The sequence below is a fragment of the Crotalus tigris genome, unplaced genomic scaffold (assembly GCF_016545835.1).
Source record: "Crotalus tigris isolate CLP2741 ecotype Arizona unplaced genomic scaffold, ASM1654583v1 scf7180000018056.531417, whole genome shotgun sequence".
Taxonomy (NCBI): domain Eukaryota; kingdom Metazoa; phylum Chordata; class Lepidosauria; order Squamata; family Viperidae; genus Crotalus; species Crotalus tigris.
Genome location: NW_024096799.1, coordinates 422,742 through 443,322, shown reverse-complemented (window position 1 = coordinate 443,322; position 20,581 = coordinate 422,742). Strand labels below are relative to the sequence as shown.

At 36.9% G+C, this 20,581-nt stretch overlaps 1 long non-coding RNA gene across 2 annotated transcripts in view; it reads right to left on the bottom strand.

Moving 5' to 3' along the window:
- Positions 1 to 5,332: 5,332 nt before the first annotated feature.
- LOC120309706 overlaps positions 5,333 to 20,581 on the bottom strand; it is a 32,611-nt gene continuing 17,362 nt past the window's right edge. The window contains exons 1-3 of one of the 2 annotated variants that reach the window (XR_005557160.1): positions 10,166 to 10,225; positions 6,925 to 7,008; positions 5,333 to 6,516 (exon numbers count right to left, since the gene is read on the bottom strand). This is a non-coding gene — a long non-coding RNA (uncharacterized LOC120309706). Of the gene's footprint in view, positions 6,517 to 6,924; positions 7,009 to 10,165; positions 10,226 to 20,581 lie in introns of those variants that run through there. The other variant, XR_005557161.1, reaches the window with a different exon arrangement.

Genomic DNA, 20,581 nt, shown 5'->3' with positions numbered 1-20,581 from the left:
GGGGAGGAGAAGTAAGATGGCTGGATGTAACTACAGCCAGGGGACCGCCCTCCCAGTAGACAAACAATCCATCAACCCATCCCAGATCACCATCATATCGCAGCCAACTCAGAACAACTTACAGGATTACCCGGATGACAGTTGGATAGGAAGGGAAAGTACTAAAGTCAAAAGAGAAGGCTATCGCAAAAAGAACAGCCGGGCAGACGAGGATTGGGAAAAGAAGGGGAAACGCATATTACCACTCAAACCTGATGGGGAAGATGGGTTAAAGAATAGAGACAATCAGAACGGTAGGGGATTTACCCCACCCATCCCAGAACCTAAAGAAAGGAAGAGAGACGACGACACACACGTAACTAAGAGGAATAGGAAGAAACAAACCAGCCAAGCGCAGTTGAATCAATTAGGCCCGGTGACGAGATCGAAGAGCCGGGCGCAGACTTTGACTTGCCTATAAAAGACTCTCTCACTTTCTGGCGCTCTAGCCCTGATGATGCCAGCAGGGACGGCGAAAGCTTGGCGCTTTTTAATTAAACTTTTATAGTTTTACTACCCTGGTGTTCATTTTATTCTTTGATATGAATACTCCCAGGGTTCATATTTTTAGCATTATTAACCATGGATATAATAGAGCAGTTTTGCTCAAAGCCAGAAAGTGGGAGAAGTTTGCACGGCGCGTTTCAGCTAACTACTGTAAGCTGGCATTTCTTCATGGCTGTATTAAGGAGAACCTAATTCCAAAGTCACTGAGAAGAAGACCAACAGTTGACTCCTTAGAATGCCGGCAAGCAGTCCGCCAATTTCAACGGCGCACTTTGTACGCGCTGGTTAACGACCAACATAGGAGAATAAGGAATTTAAAAACGTGGATCCAAGACCATCGGGACCTTTGTAACACAGAGCTGACTAACCAGCATTTTTGGATGCTAGACCAGCATATTCAACGAACTATGGACCAGACAACTCGGCATATGACTGGGATATTCCTAAGGAGAACGAACTCGTTACGGGACTCCTGCAACAACACCCCATCGGGAAGAGTGGTATGCAATTTATCCTCTAAAACGTTAAGTCAGCCGCAAATCTCCCTATTACAACGGGATGTGGGTTATAACCTTACAGATGCGAGCACTCTTGACTTTGTGGCAGCGTTAGAACCTGCCTTACAGCGCACTGGAGCAGGTGAAGAAGTTAAGAACTTGGTTAGGCAACAGGTCGCAAGCCTGGTCATGAACCATAGACGCTATCAAACGCTGTCTGAGAAAGAAAGAGCAGTCCTGAATCAACTTAGAAAGGATGACACTATTGTCATACTTCCAGCCGATAAGGGGAGGGCAACTGTTGTCATGGATAAAGGGGTGTATATAAATAAGGCGCTGGAATTGCTTCAAGACAGTGCCGCTTATAGAGTAGTGAGTAAAGATCCCTCCACCACGTTAAGGAACCGTACCAACAAGCTTCTTGATGACTTAAAACGGAATAGGAAGATGGGGGAAGATGTGTTGAAAAGGGTACGCCCTGGCGATTCAGCTCTTGCCAGGTTTTATGGTTTACCGAAAATACACAAACCCAACGTCCCCCTCCACTCCATTGTCGCATTCAAGGGCACGCCCACCTCTGAACTGGCCAAGTGGCTGAGTGTACATATCTACCACTTGACCAATAATAGCAATACCACTGTGAGATCGGCAGACGAGTTCCTCAACAAAATTGGGGCCCTGAGGGTGGAGGAAGATGAACTCATGGTCTCCTTTGATGTGGTCTCTTTATTTACTTCTATCCCACAAGAACTTGCGATTACAGTTTTAAGAGACCGGTTGAGTCAAGGAGACCAGGAACAACATCAGGACTCCCTCCAGACAGAAGACCTTATAAAACTGGTGGGAGTCTGCCTAAACACCTACTTCACCTTTCAGGGCACTATATTTGAGCAGATTAAGGGAACTCCAATGGGGTCGCCGATCTCCAGCGTAATAGCAGAGGTGGTCTCCAACGCTTGGAACACATAGCGATGGGCCAATACCAACCAAAGTTTTGGGCCCGCTATGTGGACGACACGTTTGTAGTCATCAAGAAGCAGCACAAGACTGACTTTATGGGCATCTTGAATTCGGTATACCCAGACATCCAGTTCACCATGGAGGAAGAAAATCAGGGCACATTAGCATTCTTGGATGTACTGGTGCAGCGCCAACTGGATGGATGTTTGACCACCAAGGTATACCGAAAACCAATGTGTACGGATAGGATTCTCCATTTTGAGAGCAACCATCTGACTGCCCATAAAGTCAGCTATGTCAGAACCTTATTTAAGCGCGTGGAGTCACATTGCAGCACTGCCAAAGCAAAGAGGGAAGAGAGAAACCACCTTTTCCAAATATGTAAGCGCAATGGGTATCCGGCAAAATTTGTTAACCGGTTCAGCAAACCATCTGAACCCCGGAGTAACCCCGCACCCCAAGAACCTACACCCCAGACAACTGTACGAGTTACCCTCCCCTATATCCATAATATTTCAGAGGCTACAGCGAGAATCTTGGCACCATATAACATACAAGTAGCGCATAAACCAAATCAAACGCTACGGGCAGCCATTATGCGTCCCAAAGACCCGCTCCCCAGCATGGAAAGATCGGCAGCCATATACAAGATTGATTGTATGGACTGCCCATGTAACTATGTTGGGGAGACCGCCAAACGAGTAAAGACCAGGGTCCACGAGCACAAATTGGCAGTAAGAAGGGGGGATCAATACTCCCAGATATGGGCTCACATGGCAGAACTGGGTCATAGATTCAACTTCAGTGAAGTTAGCATGTTGGCAAGTGACAATACCAAGGGAGGCCACTTACTTAGGGAGGCGTGGCTCTCTAATAGTAATTCTATTAATCGACATGTTGACCTGTGCCCAGCATATGTGGCGTTAAGATCGTGGAGTGCGACCAACCAGCTGCCTCGTTACCGACGACCTAATAACAACTCCAGCAATACCAAGGAGAACGTGCCAACCCCCCAACTGGTTCGGTGTAGTCTAGATGAGGAAGAGCAATTGCTGAGCATTCCTACCACTCTTACAACGTTGGCACGGACCCAAAGGAACAGGAGGGTGACAGAAACTAGGACCCGGATTTCCCACATCACGGATATCAGAGACATTGTAACCGACACACAGGAGGACGTGGCGGATAGAGGCGGGGGGGGGATCGTTAAACCCGGCAACTTGCTTGTGTCTGGAATGAAGCGAAGCAGCCGACCTGGAGAGGAAGAGACGACCCCTCCACTCGGCTGGGGCAGCTGGATTGAGGGTGTGTGAAATGCGGAGCGAAGCCAATGATGGACTCGCGGACGCCTCAGGGAGTAGGGAGAGGGGTGAATCTGGATGGAGGAGTACGCGAGAGGGTGAGACTCACGAGATCGAACCATTACGCCCTCCACCCATAGACTCCGAAGACCCCCGCGATACGCACACAAATACGAGCAGCGTTAGAAGGAAGAGGAGAGCGAAAGAAAAGCACTGTAATACTCGAGAAGACCGTAATTCCACCACCTCTCCCAGACCGAGCCTCCGAATTACAGCGCGTGCGAAAGGAACGCAGGATACTCAGGAAAGGGGGAGGAGAAGTAAGACGGCTGGATGTAACTACAGCCAGGGGACCGCCCTCCCAGTAGACAAACAATCCATCAACCCATCCCAGATCACCATCATATCGCAGCCAACTCAGAACAACTTACAGGATTACCCGGATGACAGTTGGATAGGAAGGGAAAGTACTAAAGTCAAAAGAGAAGGCTATCGCAAAAAGAACAGCCGGGCAGACGAGGATTGGGAAAAGAAGGGGAAACGCATATTACCACTCAAACCTGATGGGGAAGATGGGTTAAAGAATAGAGACAATCAGAACGGTAGGGGATTTACCCCACCCATCCCAGAACCTAAAGAAAGGAAGAGAGACGACGACACACACGTAACTAAGAGGAATAGGAAGAAACAAACCAGCCAAGCGCAGTTGAATCAATTAGGCCCGGTGACGAGATCGAAGAGCCGGGCGCAGACTTTGACTTGCCTATAAAAGACTCTCTCACTTTCTGGCGCTCTAGCCCTGATGATGCCGGCAGGGACGGCGAAAGCTTGGCGCTTTTTAATTAAACTTTTATAGTTTTACTACCCTGGTGTTCATTTTATTCTTTGATATGAATACTCCCAGGGTTCATATTTTTAGCATTATTAACTATATATATATATATATATATATATATATATATATATATATATATATATATATGTAGGTCTTTGGTTGTTCGGGTTTTCTCCCACGTAAAATTGGAAGTGTCTTGGCGACGTTTCGACGAAGTCCCATTCGTCATCTTCAGGCTGGTGCTTTCAGCTTCGTGCCTCGAGCAGCAATGTGTGGTCTTAGCTGTTTCTTCCTTTTAACTGCCAGGAAGAAACAGCTAAGACCACACATTGCTGCTCGAGGCACGAAGCTGAAAGCACCAGCCTGAAGATGACGAATGGGACTTCGTCGAAACGTCGCCAAGACACTTCCAATTTTACGTGGGAGAAAACCCGAACAACCAAAGACCTACATACAGATACCCGCGAAAACCTCAGAAAACATATATATATATATATATATATATATATATATATATATATATATATATATATATATATATTCGCGATAAAGAAAGTTAAAAATGTGAACCCTGGGGGTATTCATGGTAAAAAGATAAAATGAACACCAGGGTAATAAAAACTGTAAAAGTTTTTAATTAATTAAAACTATAAAAGTTCAATTAAAAAGCGCCAAGCTTTCGCCGTCACCTGCCGGCATCCTCAGGGCTAGCGCGCCAGAGAATGAGAGAGTCCTTTATAGGCGTGTCAAGGTTTGCGCCCGGCTCCTTGATCTCGTTATCGGGCCTGATTGATTCAATTGCGTACAGTTAACCTGTTCTTCCTTGTTCTTTTTGGTTACGTGTCTATCCTCATCCATCCTTATTTCTCTTAACCTTGAGGTGGATGGATGACAACTCCAGTTGTTTCGGTTGTCTTTATATTCTAACTTCCCCCCAGGTTCAGGTGGTAATACACATTCCACATTCCTTTCACAGCCATATCCTGTCAAGTTGTTCTTTTTGAAGTAATCCCCCCTTCTGATTCCAATACTTTCATTTTTAGTGCACTTATCATCCGGGTGGGCCTGCAAGCTGTTACGAGTCAAGTACGACGTGCGTGTTGTCCGACATGGTGATAAATGGTTCGGTTGTAATATAAATATTCAAATTGTAATATAAATATTCAAATAGAGACACTGGCGTTTCATGCAGCTTACATTCCATATAAATTTATGGCAAACTTTGAAAAATACATACTATAAGTAGCAGACAACTTTACACAGTGGAATTCCAGCATCTTGATATCCTGCAGTGCTGGCTTCTGTCCTAATCCTTATTCTATTTTATTCCACATCCATAATCTCCAATTGGAATATGCTCTCTTTGCATCCTCCATTGTGATTTGATACTGATTTTTCCCAGGCTTTTAAGCATTCTGTTGCTGCAGGAAGGCGATATTTGCAGACTCCCCCTCATCTGCCATTCACTTTTTGATCCAAATATTTTCAAATGTTACATTCCAAAATCAATATAAAGCCACTTAATGCTTGGTCAAACAATATATTCATCAATCTCAGTGTTATCTGCTCAAGCAGCTGAACATCAAAGCCTCAAACAATACTTTTTTGGTCTAGCTACCTACGATCTTTTTATCTGGAGATGCCAGGATTTAACATGCAATGAAAACATTATGCCACTCAGAATTGCTTTCTTCTCATGAAACATTAGGAAATGATATTTTTAGTGAACCTCTTGTCCTTCTCTAGCCTATATTATTTGCTCATAAAGCCTTTTCAGAACAGGAGTAAATAAGGCACATCCTAGTAAACCCAATTAATTAGGATCCATCTCAGGTTTGAGACCTGAGCACCATGCAATGGGTGAGCTCCATCCTCACCCCAGCTCCTGCCAACCTAGCAGTTTGAAAGCATGCAAATGCGAGTAGATAATTAGGTACCACTTAGGTAGGGGGGGTAACAGTGCTCTGCGATGTCATGCTGACTACATGACCATGGAAATGTCTTCAGCCAGCGCTGCCTTTCAATGGCCTTTCAATGGAAATGAACACCGCCCCCTATAGTCAGCAATGGCTAGTGGAGTAAAATCCATAGGGACTCCTTTTACTTCTCTTTTTACTTCATTGAGAATGTGAGTTAATGACTATGGATCTCTGGGCAGTTTGTGCTGGAACTGTGGACTGCAGAAAAGGAGCAGGTATTTTGTAACCCTGTGTAATATTTGCTGACTATGTCCCATTGAATCTGAGGCTAGTGTGTTGGTTTTAGACATAGATTTTATTATGAATTCCAGTCCAAGAGCAGCTGGTGATCCAGGCAAAGTTGAGCAAACGGTTTCTCATGATAGTCTTCACAGGTCTCTATCCAACAGAGAGGAATCCTTAAGAAAAAAAATCAGAGTTGACTGAGAGAATAAACAGCAAGTTTGTCATGCTTAGGTTTAACTTTAGTCGGTTTCATTCCCTTTAGTCTGTCACAGTATTTAGAACAGTATTTAGAACTGGCAATCTAAACCTGATCCTTGCAAAATGTTTACTTTATTAATCACACACACACTAAAACATGCTAGATTCTATAGTAAAATATACTGGATTCTAAATAACATTACTTTTCATAAACATCTCTGTATTCACATAATTATGCTTTGTTTATCATTTTTTTTCACTTGTGCTCTCTCTATAAAGAATTTATTAGAAAATGGAAATGCAGGGGGAAAGACTTATACAATCTCTCTCTACCCCATCTTTTCTAAGCTTATGTTTTTTTTCAAGGACACAAAAAGACTCACAAGGGATGTTAAATGTTGATGTTGATATTATCGCACAGTGATCTTTTCCCATTAATCTTCATACGTCAGTATTATATTCAGATCCTGAATGTATGAATGGGATAGGATGGAGAAAAGAAGAAGAATATAAAAACATAAGTAGTGCACTGTTGGATTGGACTCTCGCTCATTCCCCCCCCCCGCTTTTAACATTTTTATTTGTTAAATGCCCAGAGTTGTTGGGAGTAAGACAGTATATACAGTACATATGGTTAATTTATATTGATTGTTTCTTTTGTTCTATATTTAATCCTATTTCTCAGAATCATATTTTGCTAGTTGGGCAGCCATATACATTGTATAAAGAAATATAAAAAACAGAGCCATTGTTGGGAGGAGTTCATGAATTTTTAAGAGTGAAATGGTTGTCTTACCCATTTAAACAATTCAAAACTCCTATTTCCCCCCTGGAATTCTCCTCTAAATCCAAGATTTTTTTTCAGCCCTCTTGTTAGACTTCATACAACCCTGAGTTCTGTTCTCTCTTTCTCTCTCTCTGTCTCTCTCTGTCTCTCTCTCTCTCTGTCTCTCTCTCTCTCTCTCTCTCTCCCTCCCTCCCTCCCTCCCTCTCTCTCTCTCTCTCTCTCTCTCTCTTTCCCTCACTCCCCTTTTATATATAGTACTCTATATAAGACAAACTTCAGGGCTGAATATTGAATATACTCTATCATTTCTATTCAAAGTATCTTCCACTGAAAATGCATTTTAATGTGCTGCTTGAACTCAGAACTGGATTAGCATATTGATAAAGTATGAAAGGTGATGGATAACTGAATTCCAGCGTGCGTGTTTGTTCTAGTCATGTGGATCAGATCAATTATTAGTGGAATTCACAACAGGGGATTCTGCAAGCATTTCTTAAGCCACTTTCACTGCTTTGCATTTAATTGGGTTTACTCCTATCTCAGTCAATATAGTTAGATCCAGTAATTGAATATAGTTGATTACTTGTGGAATATCCTGTCCAAATGATTTTTTTTTTGAAGAGGTCACATGAAATTCAAGTTGACTTCAGTTTTAGATATAAAAGGATTATTGAGCTTTTGGGGGCCAGTTGCATAGGTATCTTTAAAGGATCATGTAAACATTTCTATTATTTTTTTTAAGATATAGTAAAGGTACGTGTTTCTCAAAGCAAAACTTTTAGAGTGCTATGAATAGTTAGTAACTAGAGCAGGATATTTAGTGATGATGTTAGATTTATGTAACAATATTTGTGAAAGATGAAAAACAAGACAGCTTCCCATGAGGGAAAGAAATTGTGTTTCAAAATGTTGAAATATGGAAATCAAACAAATGCTTTTACTTTGCAAATTTATAGTTGAAGATATTTTTTAGAAGAAATTCATTTGGCTTATATTGTTATACAGCATGTATTCTCTTTGGAAATGCTATATAATCTGGTATATAACTGACATTTAGATCATAAATGCCACGGATATTAGTATTTCATTTCTTTCCTTTCAGTATGATCTACACAATCTGAATTGTTTTAAAGAAAATATTTTTTTTTAAAAAGCACACTTACACTGGATAAAGTGTTTGAACACCATAAAACAACTGACCTCATTTTTCTAAGATTCTTGGCATTATCCCACATGTATAGATGTATTAAGCTATTGTGGGAATTTACTTATAATCAACATTACCTTTGAAAAATCCAAGTATTACAAAAGCTTACTAAGACTGAAAATGATTCCCTTAAAAAAAAATTACATTGTTATTAGCCACTTAACCAATTGCTAAATTCTCAAGATTCTCATCAGGAAGTTGTCTTTTTTTAAAAAACAAAACAAAACAAAACACCCATATGTTGTTTATTTGATTCTCTAGTTTTACTGACAACATAAATAATAATCAAAGGGATATATTTATTGACGTCTGTTATAACTTGTACAAGATATTATCTGAAAACCGGTTTGTGAATTCCACTAATCTGTTTACAAATGCCATTTTTTATTTTTCTATTAATATTAACAGAAATTTAACAGTTGATGCATACTTTTCTAATTTCTCTTCTCTTGTTTTGTCTTTAACTGCCTATTTACTGGAAGAAAAATTATTCTGGCAATATCTAGTTATGCCCCCGTTTTAGATCAGAACACTGCAAATTATGATTCAAAACTAAGACATTAAATATTCTCATGCTTGCCACCCTTTATTTTTTTTATCTTTTATGTTTTATTGATGTTGCTGTAATTGTTTGATTATTGTGAGCCACTCAGAGTTGTGAGATTCTGTCAGCATACAAGAAATTATTATTGCTACTATTATGGTTGGTAGCACAGTCACCCAGATATTTAAATTGGATTTGGCATTTATATCCACTTATTAACTCCTTTCCAAAGAGCTGGGATAGGCAAATGTTTTTGTTTGATGGTGTTAAATGTATAATGAAAGGATGTAAGTAAAGCTGCCTTTTGCAACTGATTGATAAAATAAAAGATTGTTTATTGGGAAGGGAATGTATAATTTCAGAATTTGTTAATTCAAAGGGGAATAGAGTTTACTGATGATTCTTTTTCATTTGATAGCAATTGGAAACTTTTGAGATCAGAATGATCATACTACATCACCTATATCTTGACTTCCATCCACTGGCTAACTGGATTTTTGTAACCTTACTTTATATAAGGTGTTCCATGGATGGAGAGAAAATGGAACAAGGAGTCAAAACTTCAAGGAAGGAAATTAATATAGCATTATTCATTTTATCCCATTTTTTAAAAAAAAACAATTTAGGGTAGATTACATATACAACATTTTTTGTTTTAGCATTTTGCCAAGTGAGGTCATCTGGGTTTCAGAGATAAATCAATACTTTTCCCATGCCTGTCAAAATGCACATTCTGCCTCATTTTTTTATATTGGAAATATGGATGGGCATATCTGGAGGTATTGTAGATTTCTAAAATTGAAAGCAAAATTAATCCATATTCAGAACTGAAAGAAGCAGAAGTAGTTCAGATTTTAGAGCAAGGATCCTCACTGTTTTTGTCAACAATACCTTAAAGGAGCAATATTTTTCTTGGAGCTCTGTGATGGCCATATAAATGGGCTTCTACAATGGCTATGTAGTTTTAGAATAACAAAATAGCAGAGTTGGAAGGGTCCTTGGAGTTCTTCTAGTCCAACCCCCTGCTCAGGCAGGAAACCCTATACCATTTCAGACAAATAGTTGTCCAATCTCTTCTTTAAATACCTCCAATGTTGGAGCATTCACAACTTCTGGAGGCAGGTTGTTCCACTGATTAATTGTTCTCACTGTCAGGAAGTTTCTCCTTAGTTCTAGGTTGCTTCTCTCTTTGGTTAGTTTCCACCCATTGCTTCTTGTCCTGCTTTCAGGTGCTTTGGAGAATAGCTTGACTCCCTCTTCTTTGTGGCAACCCCTGAGATATTAGAACACTGTTATCATGTCACCCCTCATCCTTCACTTCATTAAACTAGACACACCCAATTCCAGCAACCATTCCTTACATGTTTTACCATCCAGTCCCCTAATCATCTTTGTTGCTCTTCTTTGCACTGTTTCTAGAGTCTCGGCATTTTTTTTTATATTGTGGCAACCTAACTAGATGCAATATTCCAAGTGTGACCTTACCAAGGCATTATAAAGTACTAACACTTCATGTGACCTTCATTCTATCCCTCTGTTAATGCAGCCTAGGACTGTGTTGGCTTATTTTCACAGCTGCAACACACTGCTGGCTCATATTCAAGTGATTGTCCACTAGGAATCAGGAAAATATTCATCGGAGTAAAGAAGGCATTAAGGAGATGGCCACATGTGGTTGATGCCAGCTGCTAGTGCTGAAATACAGCTCAAACTCAAGTACATATTTTCCTGATCCCTCACAGACAGCAGAAACAGTTATGAAGAAATTATCAGCAGGTTCACTGAGGTTGATCCTGCCAGATCCAAGGCACCATTGGTTGTTTTAGATCTTAATATTGAACACTTTTAGATGAAAGGCAAGCTTCTGTTTCAGAAATATCTTGTCTGCATTATGTCTATGGCTTCTTTTCTCCTTAAAAAGCAACTTGTAAAAACAAAAATTATGTAACAGATGTGATGATCGTTTCTCTTTCTTTATACTTATTCCTATAAAACAAATTTTTTTTTAACCATTATGCTCTTCTCCCTGGACTCATCTAAGCAAACCTTTGTGTAGGCATTGCCATCAGCAGGAGATAAATCGGGTTTTCCCACACATTTTGTTTTATCTCGAGTTATTATGCAGTGTGAAATATGTACTGTAATTGAATCATGATCCATGAAAGAACCAATCAAATTCTAAAATGTGACTGTATTCATCAATTGATTTAAAAGCTATCAGTTTATATCTGTCTATTTATTCATACATACTGCCCTAATATGATTCATATAAAACAATAAAAGAAACACTATTTAATGAAGCAAAAAAAAAGAAGAAGAGAGAAATACATTTGGCAAGCACTTGCTAAAATAAACATTTCTTCAATCCTGGAACTCAGTGGAGGAAAAACAATGCCAGAAGTTCTACAGGAGTTAATTCTTCTGGTCAATGACATTTATGACCTTTTCTGCACATTAAATACACAGACATAGTACAAAATTTGGCTTGAATAATCTATGAATTCAGATACAGAGATGTCTTACACCATCTCACAACTGAGGTCACATCTTGAACTCAGCCCCATTGTCTGGAATTTCTAACTATTCTTATTTTTTTCTACTTCACTAATCTCACCATCATTTCTTTGCTTAGCATTTTTCCCTTCAGCCCCCAGTTGGATTCTCCTTATTTCTAGAAATGAAAATAAATATAGAAAGAGAAAAATAGAACAATGTACCTTGCTATTGGCAAAGTTGAATTTCCATTTGAACAGGTACAGGTGGACAAAAGATCACAAGAGTTATTACATTCTTCTTCCATTTGAAGAAGTGTATGGCATTGTTTTGTTTCTGATGTATTTTTTCTATAAAAGTGGTTTTAAAATTCATAAACAAGAAGCCGGTGATCTCTTTTACAGATACATTGTGAAATGATATGGTATATATTCTGATGTATTGAAAGTAAAAATGCTGTTCAATTTGACAAGCAAGCCCAAACTGTTCCATGCTACAAATGCACAAATCAAATTTAATACACAAACAAATCTATTCCACTATTATGTTACAATGATTTCCAATCTTTTCTGTTTTTATTGTTCCATCTCTTTGTAATGCATCCTAAGTTTCTATACAGCTTAAGAATGGACCTTACTGGCTTTGCAGAATAAGTGGTAACTCTAAAAGCAGGATTACAGACATAACAGCTCACTGTTTAAGTAAACTTAAGTAAGCTTACTATATATTACTTATGCATTTGCCATCTTATATGTGATAGTTAAATACTATACAGAGAACAGACATATCCTTTCTTTCTTATTTTTATAAATAAATTTGGATGGCAAACATATCTAATACTCTTTCTTCCTCTTATTTTCCCTAAAACAACCACCCTGGGTAGGGTTGAGACAGATATAATATTAAAAAAAATATGTAAATACTTTTTCTGGTCTTACAATTATAGAATATAGTAATCAATTAAAATTGTGTATGAGTAAATTCAGAGAAGACTTTAAAAAATAAAAATTGGTATAATGTATTTTTGCTATATGGGGTTACCTCTACAAAATGTTTATATTAGGATATCTTGAACATCTTGATATTCATGAGTAACCAAAACCTGGTTAATAGAAATTGTTTTGTTGGTTTCATACTTCCCAGTGCAACAATTGGTAAAGCTTGGTTCCTTGGTTTGTTTTTTTAAAATACTGAACCTGATACAGAATACATAAGAATGTCTATCTGGAAAATGCTGCAGAAATCTTTGTGGAAATGTTTGGTACCTTTCACAAGGCATTTCAAGAAGAAAAAAAAAATGAAGAAAAAAAATTAATGCAAAAATCCCCCACCAAAGAATATTAAAGGCATCAGGAATATCAAAGTCATAATAACGGTGGACTATTTTTTAAATGAAAAATTCATCTAGATACAGTAAATAGTTCTGAAAAACAAGTCATCTTTGGCAATAAAGAATTGAAAGGTTGCATTGAATACATTTGTGAAAAGAGGGGCAAAATCCCCACTGAGAACTAACTTTTTAAGAGAATGGTAATAAGGAAGCATTGACAGTTTTAAGGAAAATAATTCAAGACATGTTCTGCTCTGTCTCTACCACATGGCAATTAAACTAGCAGAGAAGGAAAGCAATTTTCTTTGATTTGCAGGAGGTAAGCTCACTGGTGAACCTGATTAAAGCAAGCTGAAGAAACATTTGGCCAGCTAAAAAGGCATGGCAATGTAATGATAATTCCCTTGTAATGTAATGATAATTCCCTAACTTTTTTTGTAATGTAATGATATTTCCTTAACTTTTCTTAAAAAAGAGGAACTTGAAGTTGCATCTATAACATCTGTATGGATAACCCCATCTAAAAGAAATAATAATTACAAATATTTGTTTTAATGCTGAAACAGTAAGGGAGCAATCTAGCTGGAAAACACAATCCCATCCCATCAATAAGAATCGATCTACAGCAATCTTATACCGTAGTTGCAGAGGTTCCCTACACTATTAAGGTTAATGAGGGAACAACATCATGATGAATCCAGAAGAACATTCCTTCTGCATTGAACACTTTGTCTGGTGTTCTGGGATGACACACATCATTAAAAGATGCGTGGAGCTGAAACTCCATCTGCCACATCAGCAGAAGGCAAGTGGATAGGGTGTCATATGAAGAGAGAGAGGTAAAAAAAACCCTCACGTTACTTTTTTATTATTATTCTATAGGCACATATAGGCAAATTTCTTTCTTACAACCATTCATACCTTCAGTGAATTAAACCTACTTCTAGGGACACTTGTCAACTGCATGTTCTGTCTTTTTCTGCATGGCTGTAACCTTAAATAAGAACTAGTGATCTGATTTTTGGTAAAAATTACAGTTACATGAACATGAATATAGGAAGTATGAGTCTGTTATGGTCATTACAATATTGGTCTGCCATATAGTTTTCTTATAAGTAATACTAAGTATCCATGTGAAGTGCTATGAGTATTCAACTAATATTCACTGTTGCTTCAATAAGTTAGGACAATATAGTACTCTTCCACCCTCAGTGAATACCAAAAGTGTATGTTATCATTGCATATCATTTAACAGAGAAGATGGATATATCTGGCAATCTAAATGCATACCTTTATTTTCTCAAATCTGATAGCACAGAACGATTTACTAAGATACTTTATCTTTGCAGGTATAATATTACCCATATCACATTTGCATTCATACTGGAAGCACCTAAGGTGCTTCTGGGTTGAAAGGATAGCTGGTGACATCACCGTTGCCCAGGAGAATGCCTGGTTGGGTGCTCCTTTCATGTCCCCATTAATGTCCCCACCAAAATGGTACCTATCTTTCTACTTGCAATTACTCGCTTTCAAACTGTCAAATTGACAGGAGCTGGAGCCAATAATGGGAGCTTACTTTGCCATACAGCAACACTCAGGTCTCAAACGCAGGCTTGCTAATCATCAACCCAGCATCCTAACCATGTGAGACATTGCACTCCCTGGGTAATATGGGTTATATATTACCCATATATTAACATTTTATGCTCTGTTTCATATTTATTGCCTTTTTTTCAAAAGGAATGTTTTGCTCTTCCTTATGAAGATATATAATACAAAAGAGAAAATATGAAATGCTCAAGATATTTAATGAACTCTATTAAAAGCCATTATTTTGATACCAACATTGCTTCACATTTATTTAATCTTGATAATTGGAAATATCCTATACTCTAAAAGTATGATTACAAGTAGTCTAAGGCTCTTCCTGATTCACTTTTTTCCCATCTTGAGAAAAGTGGATATGTACACAAAGGAAGGATGAAATTGTCAGTTTTATTTTCTTTTTCTTTTCTTTTTTTGCAGGCTCTTATTTATTTCACACCAGTTAGTGATTTTTTTAAAAAAAAAAACCACTCCAAAATATATTTTCTTTAGTACTAAAAATTAGAGAAAAGATTTGCAGATAGCTCATATTATACCTTAATTTCTGTGTTTTATGTGAACTAAAGCATCAGAAATCTAAATATTGAACAAATTCATTTGACATACTGCTTTAGAAAGTGTGAATTTATTTCAGAATGTGAAATAAAATTCTGTTCCCTTCCTAATATGGGCCAATAGGTATATGGAAATTTCAATTAGTAGTGGTTTATGTCAGAAGGCTTTGACATCAAAATCCATAGATAAAAAAGTCATTTCTTGTAAACATACAATATATCCCACAAAATTGTAAATACTAATGCCAGCTTTCATATTACATATTATTTGTGTTTGATATATATGTCATTTTTTATTTTCCCTGCATTTATTATCTTTAAAATTACGTTTTCTCCCCTGTCGTTTTAAAGAAAGGTGAAAAATTGGTAAATGATTACTAAAAAAAAAGTCACAGGATTCCTGATTAATATATGAATTATAAGCTTACATATAAAGCATTTCAAAAATTTAAAAGTGAAATTATCTTTTAATTTAAATCAAGCATAGTTTAACTAGCAATTTTCTGTACAGTTTAGAAAAACAAATACAAGCCAAAGCAAACAATGCGTAAATAAACATATTTGTGAGCAAGGAGCTTACAATAATAGTTCTGTATCCTTATGTATTAACTCAGGGATACAGAGAATAGTGTTAACTCCTTAACTGTCTTTGGGGAATAATCTCATTTTATATCTTCCCTCAAATATTCTTTGCATCACTGCATGACCTAATTATACTTAATTACAATTCTTGTAATGTTTTAGGGCTACAGACATGGAGATTCTAGCACACTGAAATACATGTTTCCTCATTTTTTTAAAAGGTTATCTTAAGTGTCCTAGCCCTGGTGACACTTTTTTTACTCATCCTTTACCCTATTCTGTTCATATGTGTGGAATTACAATTCACATTCTCCTCTGTCAGCATGGCTATTTTCCAATACCACAGCATTGTCCTGCACTTTTCCTAGTATGTGGATATAAATGTGTTTTGATAATTTAAGAATGCCTTTTTCATCAAAAGTAACATTTTACTTAAACAATGGTAGCAGAATTTTTTTTCTATTAGCAACTTCTCCTATCACTTCCGAGAGACTGAAAGAAAACATAGGGTATACAACGTTAGGCTTCTTTTCGTTAGGTTGCTGATATCTATACTTAGAAGATAAGTCTGTGTGGAAGTGTGTACTCATTTCCAAGTTTCTCCCAATGAGGTACAAAATAGATAAAAAGATTTGACAAGTGCACATATAGTAGAAGTAGATATTCTCTCAGGTCCATGCTTTCATTTGTCAGGAAATAGGGTTATACCTGGTGTTATTCTGGATCTGATTTTTTTAAAAATTGACTTGAGCAATGCTAAGTACTTGTATTCTACTTGATATTCAGAGAGTATCCACTTTAAGTTATTATAGAAAGTAGAATACTGTATTTCAGCTTGACACACCTCACTTTGCTATCATCCATGCCTTATCCAGCGCTGATGAACTTTGGTTCTTGATTGCCTATTGCCTTCCTTTACAAGTAGTCCTTGACTTACAACAGTTCATTTAATGACCATTCAAAGTTGCAGTGACACTGAAAAATGTGACTTATGACTGTTTTTTTCAGTTACAACCTGTTGCAGTGTCCCCATGAGCATGTGATCAAAATTCAGATCCTTGGCAACTGGTTCATATTTATGACCGCTACTCTATCTCAGGTTTATGTGATCCCCTTATGCAACCTTCTGATGAGCAAAGTCAATGGGGAAACCAGATTCACTTAACAATTGAGTCAAGAAAGGTCCTAAAATGGGGCAAAGCTCACTTTACAAATGCCTCACTCAACAACAGAAATTTTGGGCTCAATTGTGGTCATAAGTCAAGGACTACCTGTATATGAGGAGTTATGGGACTATCACATTTCAAGCAAATAGCAACATCAGGTCTTAGTAGTCAACTTCAATATCACACAACATCATTGTGATGTCACAAAAACTATTCCATACTCTCAGGTAGGAGCATCAATACAGAGCCAGAATTTTTCATTGAAACATATAGACAGTATCAACAAGAGATTTTCATTTCATCAAGCATCATCCAACATCCAGCAAAAGGTAATGCCAATCTCTTTTTATAGGCAGATGTAACAGTGCAGATTCACAGTAAGCGTTCCTTCACAGAATTTCAAGGATGAAATTTAAATATATTTCCTTCATCATGAACAATTTTAAAACATTAAGCAAACATTGCCTTCAGTATTTTTTTTTATCTGTATCTTTTGCCAATAAAATGCCATCCAAAAGATGAGAGAGATTCCCCTTTTTCCCAACTCATTAACAAACACATACCTCAAGTTCTCAAATAATACTCTTTAGTAAGTACATCTTGATTCTAAATGTTATAGAAGGTTAATTTCTATATTATTGATGATGAGATTTTTCTCTCAGAAACCAACAAAATGCTAATCACACTTGGAGATTAATAAATTTAGGAGAAGGAAAAAAACCCTAACCAATATTTTCTGTAGAAGCAAAATTAAATCGGAAGATTATGTGCAACCATTATAATATTTTTTCATGTTTTTTTTCTGAAGCAAGCATGCCTATAATATTTAACTAATTAAAAATGTCATCCAGAATCTTTAAGAAAGGAAATATGCAAATCAGTTTATTCTTTAAAAAAAGAGAAGAAATAAACCTTAGAATATCATTCTAACCATCAAAAAATCAAGAAAATGGAGCAAATTATGGAGCACTCTTTCATATAAGAGAAGATTCACAAAGAAGATAACTTTTAAAAAATCTTGACTAAAAACATTTTTCTGTTCATTGTACAAAATACCACAGAGATGAGGTTCTATTCCAAGGTGCAAAAGTTCTTGTAAAAAGTTTGTCTTTGTAATAAGACTTCTAAAGAATATGTGAGGTGGCCACAAGGTTCTTCATTTCACAGATGTGATGCACTTTGGTGTAATAAAACTAAAGGCAAAGGAGTTTATACATCCAATGCTCTTCATGCTGCCTTAGCTACTTAATTGGAAAGACTGGGAGAAACTTCTGTGCTTCCTAGATACAGTTACTTATTCTAATTACTGGGACTTCCCAAGAAGGCCACAGAAGCAAAGTATAGAGAAGGAATGAAGCTCTTTCTCTGTAGTTTGGAAATACTGAGTTCTTTGTAAAATAAAGGAGCTAGCATAAAATTTCAGTGAAGAGAAGTATTTACATTGGTAAAGTTTTCAGTTCATTGAAATGGGAGAAATGGACATAGAAGGCATACAAAAGTAGAGTTTGTTATTTTGATAGTCCATAGTTGACAAATGCTCCATTTAATTCAAAATTCATAATTTTAAGAATGACCATCCCAATAAATCAGAGAAGTTCATCAGTTAAGCTATAAGAGCATACCCATAATCTCTAGTTGTAGTCTTATTGCTGTCTTCCATATTTCCCCCACATTTTCCTAGTGCTCCCAGTGAATAACCCAATGAACTGATAACTCCATTATGAATATCAATTTTTTTTCTCAGATTATCTAATTTTCAACAATGATGCAGATATTTTCTGACCCCAAACACCCATTTTCACATTATTGCATTTATGTTGATAACTAGAAACTTGAGTCATTTTATGTAAAGTATATGAGTAATGACTCATATATTGCCCAGTATGCAGAGATTCACTCATTTCAACATTTACTTCCTTTTTTTCTGAACTGTTCCAAAGAAACATTATTTTTTCCCAGGACATTTGACTGAATCCCTTAACTCAGGGGTCTGCATCCTTGACAACTTTAAGACTTGTGGACTTCAGCTCCCAGAATTCCTCAGCCAGCTATGCTGCCTTAACCCTTATCTCCAGATGCAATTAAACTGGATTATTCATATTCCAATCCTTTATTATTTTGGGGGATTCTGCCATATGTTCTGTTCTTAGTTCAACTAGCTTAATTGTTTTCAGAACTGAAAAACATATGGAAATTTTGCACAATTCTTTTCTATTACTTGCTTTCCATGTGTATGTGGACGTTAATACAATACTGGAAAGTAAACAGCAAAACAATATTAACAATATGTGTAAAAGGGTTAGGATTGTTAGGATTTCAGTAGAAAATAAATGCTATGTTTGTCCCAAATAGACTAGACAAACCCAAATGATCTTCCCCAAATCAGCAACAGATATTTGAGAAAGTTGCATGTATAATACTTGTGATATATTTTTTGAAATGCTTTCCATGGAGATTTACACAAAACATAGATTAATAAAATTTCAAAATGATATCAAATGTTCACTTTCCAATTATTTTTCTTAAAAAAACAGAGGCACAATTTTGATTATTGGAGTTATGATTCTGTGACTCTGACAGAAACCTATTATTCTTTTATAATTCTAATCTTAAAGTAATTCATATGCATATAATATGTTTCCCTCCATCCTGATTTTTAACAATCTAATAATGCAGAAAGGCAAGGAAAGTCATATATATGAATTAAAGGGATTAAAATCTTTTAAATGACAAATTCTGGAGGCAGAGAAAAAATGTGGAATTTAAAAAGCCAAACATTCCACCCCAGCAATGGAAGTTTTCTAACACACAAGTTTTATTTCACACAATTACAATTCAGGATTACAAAATCCATGGTGTAATCTCAAGACATCCTTAAATCAAGTTAAATGCATTTGTTCATCTTTATTCCTTGCTACACTTGACTACCCATCTCCCAGTGATTTTCGTCATCTCTTTGACAATAGGCTTTTTGGACCAAGTCACTCTTTAATGGTTTTGTTTACAAAATTCTGCAGTGCTATGGGCATGCATAGGTTTATATTTAAAACAACAAAATTAATATAACATAAGCAGTCTAAGCTTGGTGGAATATGGTATTTTGACAGATTGTATTATTTCAGTGAAAGACTGAGGCAGTTTGAGATAGCAATATTTAAAAGTGCTCATACTGCAAGTAATCCATTACAAAACAATATTCTGCAGTAATTTTTGAACATACACTGTACATGCAGAGAGGACACATCATCTAACCAAACTGGCTGTCCTCTGTGGATGAGAAGTAGCTAATATTCCATAGAGGCATTTTGAAAGATTGTTTTTCTCAAATTTTCATTAAAGTGATGAATTTATAACTGATTCTATTATTGCTCCATAAGAACAGTCTCTTCTTTTGAAAAGTATAACATTTGTCCAGAAGCTCTAGAACAGGAGTCTTCAAACTTGGCCCTTTTATGACTTGTGGACTTCAAGTCCCAGAATTCCTCAGCCAGCATAAATGGCTGAGGAATTCTGGGAGTTGAAGTCCACAAGTCATAAAAGGGCCAAGTTTGAAGATCCCTGCTCTAGAAGAAATGTTAATGAATGGACTTCCCTGAGGAACCATTTATTTCCTTGAACTTGAATTTTTTTCAAAGCATTTCTGGAAGAGTAAATGAGAAAGGCAGGGCTAGATGAATCAAAAGTTGGAATTAAGATTGCGGGGAGAAATATCAACAACCTAAGATATGCAGATGATACCACTCTAATGGTAGAAAGTGAAGAGGAACTA